Below are 11086 nucleotides of genomic sequence, written 5' to 3'. Positions count from 1 at the left end.
CCACATTAAAAAAAAGTTCTACCTGTACACAGCTTAATAACAAAAGCTGTTGAGAATAAATGAAATTTCATTATTAGCTATCTAGGGCATCTTCCAAGGAAGGAAAAAGTATTAAACTTCTATTGAACAAAATAGGTAGAAGTGTACTGTTTGTTATAGAGCACAGATCACTATAGAAATACTTATCCTTTTGATGCCTCTTTCTGGGCTGCACATCTCTGTCATGATTAAATTATTAGAATGTAAAACAACTTCCCGCTCCCATTCATTTATGCCTATCTTTTCACTTGTAAAATACTTTTATCTTTTCAAATAGCCTGTTTGATGGATTTATGTCCAGCTGTTCTGGGAGTTTCTGTTTGAGATAGGAAACAGCTAAAGAAAATATGTTTCTGTGCTTTTAAAAAATGCAAGGGAAATAAAACCTTTCACAAATAATGATATAAGAAAAATTATGTGTTTCAGTCATGACCTCTAGAAATAGGTTGTCTCAATTTTCTGTACTGTACAAGCTAAACATTATCACACCTAATTGTTAATCAATAATTGTTCACTGAGTAATCCCAGTGTTAATTTTCCTATGTACTTGCAGAGACTACCAAACTTGTTATTCAATCCATGTACATCCTGCAGTATTATGAGATCATGATTACCCAATTTTCCTCCCATTTACTTTTAGTTTTATCTTAAGTGAATATTTTTAGGCTAATCAGTATCTGTTAAATCAATGCAGTAATTCCCGTTCTTCACCTCACGTAAGCCTTTGCTTTCAGCATTTAACTGTGCAGATCAGAAGAACCACCTATATTTAAAATAACTTAGGGAATGTTTGCCATCCATGGACAGAATACACTGAGAACCTCTTTTTAAAAGGCATGCAGCATTCAGCAACAAAAGCATGAACAGCATAGTGTATATTGCTAAATATTTTCAAAGTTCATATAAAAGGACACTCTCTTACATTGCCCTTTATCAAAAAGTTCATTTATTAGCCATCGGAGAGAGTGATGACATTCTATGGGAAGGAGGAATAGATACAGTGTGAGTCTCCATCATCATCAGATGTGCCGAGAAGATGATAAGTCCAAAGGTATTAGAACTGTTCTGTTAATCATCCAAGTTATAAATAGTCCCAAAATTTCACTGAAGGGAGACTTGGTAAGGCAAATTAGACTGGGATTGTAGGTCATATAATATTTCGGTGCTGTGTGGCTTTTAATTTCAAGTGTAAGAATATTTTTCTGTATATCATGTCTGAGAATTGTATTTCTTCTACAAATAATATAACCAAAATCAAAAATATTTTCATTTTAAAAATTTCTATCTAAAAACCCTTATGAATATTTCACTAAAATTGAAATATTTTGGTTGAAAACAATCTTTTTGTTCAAAAGCCATTCTGATGGAAATTTATTTTCAAGCTTTTTTTGACTGGCGTGCAACACAGGGAAATCTGAGATAGCCCCTGTAGAGGTGGAAACTCTCAGCTTTGCTATTATCAAAATGAAATCAACCAATTTAATTAATTGCTGAAGCCAAGTGAAGATGCTCTGCAAAACCAACATAACTTGTGAAAAGCTGTTTGCATCTATGGATTGCCAGGCCAGATCGAATCCAGAAGGGTGCATTGACAGCCAGCTGAGGTAGCCCCTGTGCTGTGGGCAAATAAATTCAATACAGTGGGCAACCAGGCAGGACTTGGAATTCATGGAAAAAATAAATATACATATACATATATATATACACACGTATATATATATATATATATATACACACATATATATACATATATATACACGTATGTGTGTATATATACATACACATATATATACACGTATGTGTGTATATATACATACACATATATATACACGTGTGTGTGTATATATACATACACATATATATACACGTGTGTGTGTATATATACATACACATATATATACACGTGTGTGTGTATATATACATACACATATATATACACGTGTGTGTGTATATATACATACACATATATATACACGTGTGTGTGTATATATACATACACATATATATACACGTGTGTGTGTATATATATACATACACATATATATACACGTGTGTGTGTATATATATATACACATATATATACACGTGTGTGTGTATATATATATACACATATATATACGTGTGTGTGTATATATATATAGGTTTGTGCTCTCAAAGTCTACATTGCTTACTGCCTGGAGAGAGCATAAGGGGCTGTGAGCAAAGCATGTGGCCACCTCTCCCTACCTATAAAGACAACAAGATGTATTTCTTATTCACCTGAGATGCCTACGTAGTTCTGCCAGGTCACTCAAAACCAGACTGTAATCATAGAACTGCTGTAACTCATAGTATGTTTAAATAATGCCTGAAATTGTAAAACTTTGAATGCAGGAAAACAGTTATCAAAAATTAAAACAAAAAATAAAATCATTGCTTGGAAGCTGATTTGTAGGGCTTTGAGCATGGCTAAATTTCAGAAAGTAGCAAAAAATGTTCACAGAACTGGATTCACGGGGGACTGACCCGATCTAACTGAGAAATTAAATACAAAAATGACAGGCTGACTTAGAGACCTGTATCTCTTAGTCTTGCCTCTCCATCCTTTGGTTTTGGCTTTAACCTTCAGACGCCAAACAAACAAACAAACAAAGAAAACAAACGAAAAAATCACAAAATAAAAACAAACAAAGCCACTCCAAAAACCACAACATCAAAGCTAAACCAACCAGAGATTGAGGATCATTTGTTTCTATTGCCTTGCAGCTGTTCAGACTCAAGAGGTTTCACATCAATTAGACTTCGTGATATTTATACAAAATGAAATTACTCAAAGTTTTGGCTTTTACTTGTCCCTTCTCTGCAGATTGTTATTTTCCATCAGCAGCTCCTTATAGTTCAATTAAGTTGGTGGCAGCCCTGACCAGAGACATCATGAGACGAACAAGAGCAATAATTCTGTGATCAATCTCAAGGTTTTGTGCTGAGCTGGTGGAATTAGTGCAGCAAATTGCAAGTGATGGATGTAAATGATCTGAGTAATCCCAGCCTGGAGCATGTAACCACCTGTGAACTTGCTGAGTGTTTCTGTCTGTGGGGATCCTTTATAGAGCACAAGGCACCTGCAGGCTGAGGAGCTGGGGGCTGTATTCCACATTTAGCATGGTCTCAACTGAGTCTGTCCACTGTACCTAAATTTCAGCCTTTATCTCATCAAATTAGTAAATTATTAAATGATTAACAAAAGGTCCTTCTCTCCCCAGTCTAAATCAATGAAGTCCTTTCTTGTGTGTGGCCTTTATTACACATCATATAAATATTCATAACAACCATTTCCAATTCACTGGTTAGCTTCCTGCTCTATAAACTTGTTTTAATGTTTGTTTTTTTCTTAGTCTGTTTAAAGACAAAGATAATGACAGTATAAAGAGAAGCTCTTTCTGAACAAAAAGATGGGCTATTATCTGAGCGCTTTCCATTTTCCCTTTCATTAATCTTCTGCGATACAAAACTGCTGCTAAGTGACTTTGTGTGATTTACTGGCGAGAAAGAAATGCACCCTTTACAAATCAATTGGAAAGAGATTATATCTGTGTTTTTAGAAAGAAGTACTAGTATGCAGACAAGCATGCCTGTGTGCCCGAGTGTCTTTCAGCGATAGGAAGTGTTTATGTGGGGACATTTGCTGCAAAAACTTAACCTTGGCAGAAGGACCAGGCCAGGGATGTTCCCATCAGCCTTGCAGGGGTGACAAAACTGGACCTGTGGTCAACACTGTGTTACCCAGCTATGACAGTCCTCAGTTTCTCACATGAATTTAGAGTGTTAACTACCTACAACTCCATTTTTTTATTCTAGTTTCAAGTAACATGTTTACCAAGTAAGTTCATGTTGGAGCTGGAGAATATTGATAGACCTGTAGAACTGCTGTGGGCTGGATGGACACATAAGCCCAAACAATTCTGAAAAGCTCAAGGTAGTTTGGATATAAGCCCTGGACATCAGACCCTGATCTTGAACTTGTGCTTGTGGTCTGTCTTTTAGGACAGCCCAGATCTTGCAAATTAAGAACTCCAGTGGGCATCAAGCCTTGCTGCCTTTAGCAATGGATCTGGCAGCACACACAGATCTAACTGCCGTGTTTGGACCAGGGTGCGCATGTCCTTGAAGAAGGAAAGAAGAAAATACATTACTTCAGATCTGCACTCTGACTCTACTGCAGTTGTTCATACCCACAACCTTTTATACTTCAGAAAGGTACAAGAACGTGGAAAAATAACAGGGTCTGATCTGGTTATAGGGACAGTGTTGGTGTCTGGATTAAATCTCTGCAAATTTCTCTTATCTCCCTTACACAGAAGTAGCACAGCCGCTGCAGGTTGGGAAAACAAAATAAAATCACAATGATACCCTCATTTGTGGACTTATTGAAGTGTTTGAGTAAATTCCAGATATCTCATTTCATTTCAAATGTGCCGGTGAATGTACTATTCATACCACCGAACTTGGTTTTGTAAATAACCTTTTGTCCATCTCATGGGTTTTAAAATTTTAATTAAATTACCCAATACAAAGCTACAGCTTATTTTAAGATGACAGAAGGTAAAATTGGTTCAGACTTTCAACACAGATGAAGATCAAATCTGTATTTGCAACACAAATCCAAAACCCACTGAAGATACTCCAAGCCATTCCAAATTTTCTATCAGCTTCGATAGCAGTTCCAGGATTTGGTTGTTCATCATCACTACTTTAAAAATAAATTTATAGGTGTAAGGCTTTGAACCGTATCAGATTCTGATTAGAACCTTATTAAAAAGGCAGTAAAAAGCTCAATGTGCACAGCTGTGTATTACCTAGGTTATTAGGATAAGGCCATATGAGACAAACTATAGAAGATGTTAAATCTGTTTACATCAAACTACAGTAATTTACATCACATAACTGATGACATTAAATAGTTTTGCCTTCCTAAATGGTGGATTAAAAAATAATATTAGATTTAACTATACAAGAACTACATCTTTCTTAGATAATAAGAGAGAGAACAGAACATTTTTAGATTTATATATATCCAAGACAGCAAAAGAATTAGAACTGAGATCTGAAATAAACAAGACACTACATGAGACTAAAACCTGGAGAAATTGTAAAATAGTAAATTTCAAATAAAATATTAGAAAATACTCCTCATTCTGATGTCTCTCAGATTGGAAAACATTCCTAAGGAAAAATAGTACAGTATTTGTTCTGTTAGCAGGATGGAAAAAGTTAATTGTTTAATGCAGACCTTTTACAGAGTGAAAGAAATAGGAGGTGAAAACACTTAAAGTAAGTTCAATATTTCCATAGCCTGAAAATTGAAGGTTCATCTCTTTGTTTTATACTAGAGTCCCTATCTGCAAGTCTGAAAGAGCTGAGAAGGATTTAACTGTCTGTTTGAATGTAAGCATGTCATTTAGAAGCAAAATTATCCCTTCAGAACATGTAAGCAGAGGGTTACAAGGGCTTAAATAACACACTCCTGAGAACTTGAGGTGCATTTTTAAAGTTCCATTATGAAACTGGCTGTCAACACTTTGTCATTTCCCTTTTCTGATTTTAAATATGTTCTTGTAGAGTATTAAAGATGCCTGTGTTTATTTCAGGCTAAGCATATTAGCTTGAGACACTCTTGGACTTGCAGGGCAAATCATCATAGCTCACTTAATACCACTTCAGTGAACTATGTGATGATGGTTTAGGGCTCTCCCTAACACCATTTTCCCCATACAGTTGTTTCCTCATTTTATGACAATAGTTAATATTCCTTAAGTCCAACTTCTCCTTATCAAGAATATGTACTAAAGCATCAAGGTCTTTATAATTAGCATTATTGGCAAGGGGAAAGGATTTTTTCTAATTAAACCAGTATATAACTAATTATCCTGTGCATTTATATAAAATTTTAATTCCATGTTCATCTGTGTTTAGTACCTTTTATTAAGTTCCTGATAAGTTAATAACCATTTGCGTTCTTTCTTCTCTAGAAGGAAGAAATACCCATTCTTATTGAGGTTACTTTTAAATCCTAATATTGAAAGCTCATCTTTTCACACGGGTTCCTGCTTTATTGGTCTGTTCTGTGACAACTCGTTATTGAGCCGTACTGGCACTGAAAGCATCAGCAAAACTTGCATTAAAGGAACCTCCCTAGGGCTGAGCAACCAGACCATTTGCCAGTAAACCCAACACACCTCCCACAGAGGTCTGGGCTGCCACTCTTCCTCAGCTACAAATGGACCTACAGCCAAAATTGTCACGTGTTTTTATCAAGCTTGGCAGGATTTAAATCAAATGCTGTCTGGTGTCTGCTTTGGCTGAGGAGCTTCTCCAGCCTTCATCTTCAAAGTCACTCACTCCTCTGCCTCAAGAGACACTGTTACTACTCCAAAAAACTGTGGAGGGACCCTGGTACACAGAAAATATTGTAGTTTAAAAGCCCAAAGGCTTGGCTAATGGGCCCTAGGCTTGCCCCATCCAAGTTTTTATCACTATGAAGTGGAATAAATCCCATGTATTTGCTTTCTTACTTGGTATTTTACATTGTAGTGAGATAAAGCCACACACACATTTCTTGATAGTCAGTGTGGGCTTCACAATTCATTGGACTAAGCTAATGATATCAGCAAATGTTTTGCATCCAGACTGTTAAACCAAGATAACTTCTCTTTGGGGTGGATGCTTTCTTTACCCAGTTACCACTCATTGTCTGCATCAGAAACACGTTACTGTGAACTGCTGTTCTGTTCACACACGTCCCCTTTGCTCAGCCCTGGTTAGCAATGCAAATGGAATTTGCAACAGGGCGGCGCTGCCTGAACGGAGCAGGTTTCTGCCAGCTCAGCGCTGTGCAATTCCTCATATTTGAGTTGATGCTCCAACAGCCACAGTCAATAAGGCCTTTTTAGGGAGCCTGTAGATAATCAGATTAATGAGTTGACTCTCCTGAAATACATGATTTGCACTAAGCCTTTCTGCTCATTTCTTTATTGACTGGCACAGTAATGATAGCTATTAAACTTCACTCAGCCAGGTAATACAAACATATTCTTGCAGCTGGATGCAGTCAGAAAAGCCAAGCACACTATCACTGCAGTACATATATTTTCTGAGACAATTAGCAACCTCAAGTCAGTATTAATCAGAAAGAGATAGGACTCTAGTAAAGGACTAAATTATCTCTTGCTGGAGTGGAGTTCTCTGAGGCATGATGTCCACATAAGAATTGTTTTATAGGGCTTCATATAAGCCTTTATCTTTCTACTGATAATGAGATAAGTCAGTCAATCATCAGGCTAAAAACCCTGGTTGTTCTCAAGAACCACCTTGACAAACAAGAGAGTTAGAAACAGCAAGTGCCTTATGCAGAGCTCCTTGTGTACCTCATCCCATCCCAGCAGCCGGAATGCACACTTTTAGCATGGAATCTTCTGTCACTGTCCTTCAGTGATTCCCAAATAACAGCTAGCAGAAACAAAGCAAATTAAAAAAAACACCTTGAGTAGAAGATAGAAGTAGCAGGATGGTAGTTGAAGCCTCAGAACAACGGAAGGAAAGAGGATGATGTAGCAGAAGATGTAAGTACCCTGCACCTATGAGCTACAGATGCTAACAAATCAAGCAAGAAGACAACTTGCTTCTGACAGTATCTGTTTTGAGGCACCTGCTGTTTTAACAGTATTCAGTCAACTCAGGAAGTTGAGTTTAAATACTGAAATTCTGTTCCAGAAGTTTGAGGATCCATGCACTTCCTTCCTTCTCCAGAGACATGGGAATGGTCTGTTTTAATAGTGTAATTAAGGCTTTCACTGAATATTGGAACTTGCATAAGCAAGCTACAAAATTTGCTGCCACATGATTGTCTCTCTTTGAACAACTGATTTTGGTTTTATGAAGAACATTCTCTTTAAAATGGACTGTTCTGATTGACATGTTCAAAGTACTATTGACATTAACTGGGAGGGTTAACTGGAGAAATGGAACATGCTGTGTTTTATAAAATTTAATATACAAGCTATACATACATTAGCCTATTTAAGTACCTGAAAGGAAGGTTTATTTAATATCTAGAACTTAATAAATATTTGGATTATTCTAACCAGAACTAAACATTAATAGTTACTTGAAATATTCCAGACCTATTGCATATATGAATACAGGGCTCTTACAAATAACAAATTCCACAGCTTTCCAAGGCTTCAATGGAATTTTGGCTGATGTGGTAGTGTTAAAATGTCTTTAAGTTTACTCTTTGCATTCATTTGCCCTGTTGAAGTAGTGACTAGCTTGGCTACCAACAAAAACACACCCTGGGGATGTTCTGAAAGGGGCACTTCAACCACATTCCCCCACAGAAGAGGCAAATCTTGATCATGGGCAGCAGCTACAGACTTACAAAGTGGGTGAATTTTGGGGGGAATTAATAACTGTCAGTACCAGAAGGATGAAATCCATGCTGAAGCTTTAGGAAAAAGGTATCAGAACTACATGTTCTTAGAAAATATGGTCATATAGCAAGTTTTCTATTCAATGTGAGGAAGGGATAATAATGAGACACCACAGTAAATAAGGCTCCAGCAAGAAACACCAGACATGAAAGTGGTACATCGGGAAGGGAGGTGATGCTGAGTTGTGTTCTTTCAGGCTTTTCCCATAGAATAACAGGGTGCTAATATGCTCAGTGCAAATAAATTCAGTGACTCTTCAAGCTGATGGTATTGATGTAACTAAGTATTATCTGAAATATTATCATGGATCCAGCATGACAAGCATAGTTTCCTTAGGGACACACCACGTGAAGGAACAAAGCATTTTCATTAGACTCATTTAGCCATAAAGAAATAAGGAAAAAAAAAGCATCGTCTATTCAATTCCTCCTAGGACACCGCTTTTGCAGGGATGAACAGCCCTAAACATGAGAAACAGTTTCTGCCAGACCGAAGGAGAATAAGTTTTGGTGATGAACTCTAAAAAGAATTGTCTAAGAACACAAGCCTCCTTATATCAAATCTGGTTTACATTTCATTGGGAAAAAACAAAACAAAACAAAAAAAACCTGCAAATCAATAACTTTAACATTAGATTTTTAATGAGTGTTCTGACATTTGGTTACTGCGACTCTGGAAAGGGTTAACTTGTGAGATTCTTTTGCTTCAGCAATTACACTGCTGCAGATGAAGAGCTGAGGCTCAGCTGTTACAGAGCCATGGGGACACCAGGGTACCAAGGTGGCAACTTGCTGCTGAGCATCAAAGACCTTTGTTGTAACAAGCACTGAACAAAGGATGAAGGGGAAAGCAACTCCTGTCTAGTGGAGTTTACAGGCAGAAGAGCAAAAGGAAAGATGAGAGCTACTTTTATCCCTCAAGCTCTTTCAAGTCTTTCACTGGATGTTACCAGAAACAATAGAAAAAAAAGCTTTAGAGGTGATTAGAAGTGATTCAGCCCATGTGTGCCCCAGAAAACTACCCATCCCCCTCTCTGCTTTGCTGTGTAGCAGACAAGAGCACAAGCTTGTATCAGAGCTCAAATATCAGTGTGAATAACTAACATGAATTTTTGTTGAAATGGAACAGTTTGACTGACCCACTTTTAGATTTCAGGGAAGTTAAACTCAAATGAGTTCTTCTCATGAGATAATGATGACTTGTCTAAGAGCATAAGCATGCCTGCCAGCTCATCTTATCACAGACAAATATAGAGAAAATAATACATCATTTAATGCTAGCATTCCCCAACAATGGCCTCCATTGATTTCACCAGTCCAAGGAAGTTCTATTTCTTAATGGCCAGTAATTACATGAATTTTGGTATAAACTTTTCTTTATCAGGTACGTAGACACATGTCTGTATTCGTCCTAAACAGAGTCAGGAATTCACTTGCAGCTGGGGGTTTAAAACCTCCTTTAGAGCAGCCTAAGTACAGAATGGTCTGTTGGCTATAGAGACAGCTCAGAGCCACTAAGAGTCGTTTAAGGAGGTGAAGCCTGGCTCAGAGCCCACTTATGTGGGCCAGTTCCAGCCTCTCCAAATAAAACCTGAACTGCTCAGCTGTGTACCCTGAAAGCAAAGAAAAACCCTCATTTCACTGAAATACTAAAAGCCAGTGCTTTGCAGATTAGTCTCACTTTATTAAATAAACACACTTGGGAATCACTGTTTAATAATAGTGAGCAATCACTGTACACAAAAGATATGGAGATCCCGTTAAAAAAAACCCACACACCTAAAACCTCAGTTTCTATCTGTCTTTTGCCTGTGTAGCAGCATTAGCTTACAAAAACTAGTCGAAGTACTAATGTAAGCATTTCAAAATGACCCAAAATATAAACATGCAAATTAGCCTGAGGATAGACATGGCATGTTTTTTGAAAACACATTACTGGATCATAAAATATCAACTGAGAACAGGGTGAGAAAAGTACCTGTGAATCTTCCCTGACTTGCCTGAACATTGTATGATTAGCTTCCCCCTTTAACTTAACCTTCATTCCTTTAACACACTGTGAGGAGTAAATTATACCTCTTGCCCTCCTTTGAAACTAAGTGACAATTCAGTGTGATGGGGAAATGACAGAAAAGCTTTTAGTAGAGTTCAGCTGACAACAAGATGTATTTGTGTCCCAGACTCTCCTAGCAAAGCCATTGACATTCAGGTCACAGGATTGTTTCAGATCGTATATCGCCTATTAGTTCATGCATTTAAACAAATTCTTCACAATCTTGATGTGCCTCAGTGAATGTCAGCAACACCACCAGCAAAGTGGTGGTGTTCTTGATGGAGAATTTAGTTCACTATGTTCTGAGGATGTTAAACCTCACATACAATTCTGAACATCAGTACTAATTACAGCAGTGACTTTAGTTATTTAGGTTATCACAACATAACGAGGCAGTCTTCCTGTGATTTGACTTACGAGCACCTTACTTCACAGCTGCATTAATTACAGCACAAATGCTTCTTATTGAATAGACATTACCAGTGCCATTAAACTCAATAAACCATCTTGTCATGACTATAGTTGTA

The sequence above is a fragment of the Streptopelia decaocto genome (genome assembly GCF_964273445.1).
Source record: "Streptopelia decaocto genome assembly, chromosome: 5".
Classification (NCBI taxonomy): Eukaryota; Metazoa; Chordata; class Aves; order Columbiformes; family Columbidae; genus Streptopelia; species Streptopelia decaocto.
This window is presented reverse-complemented; position numbering follows the sequence as displayed.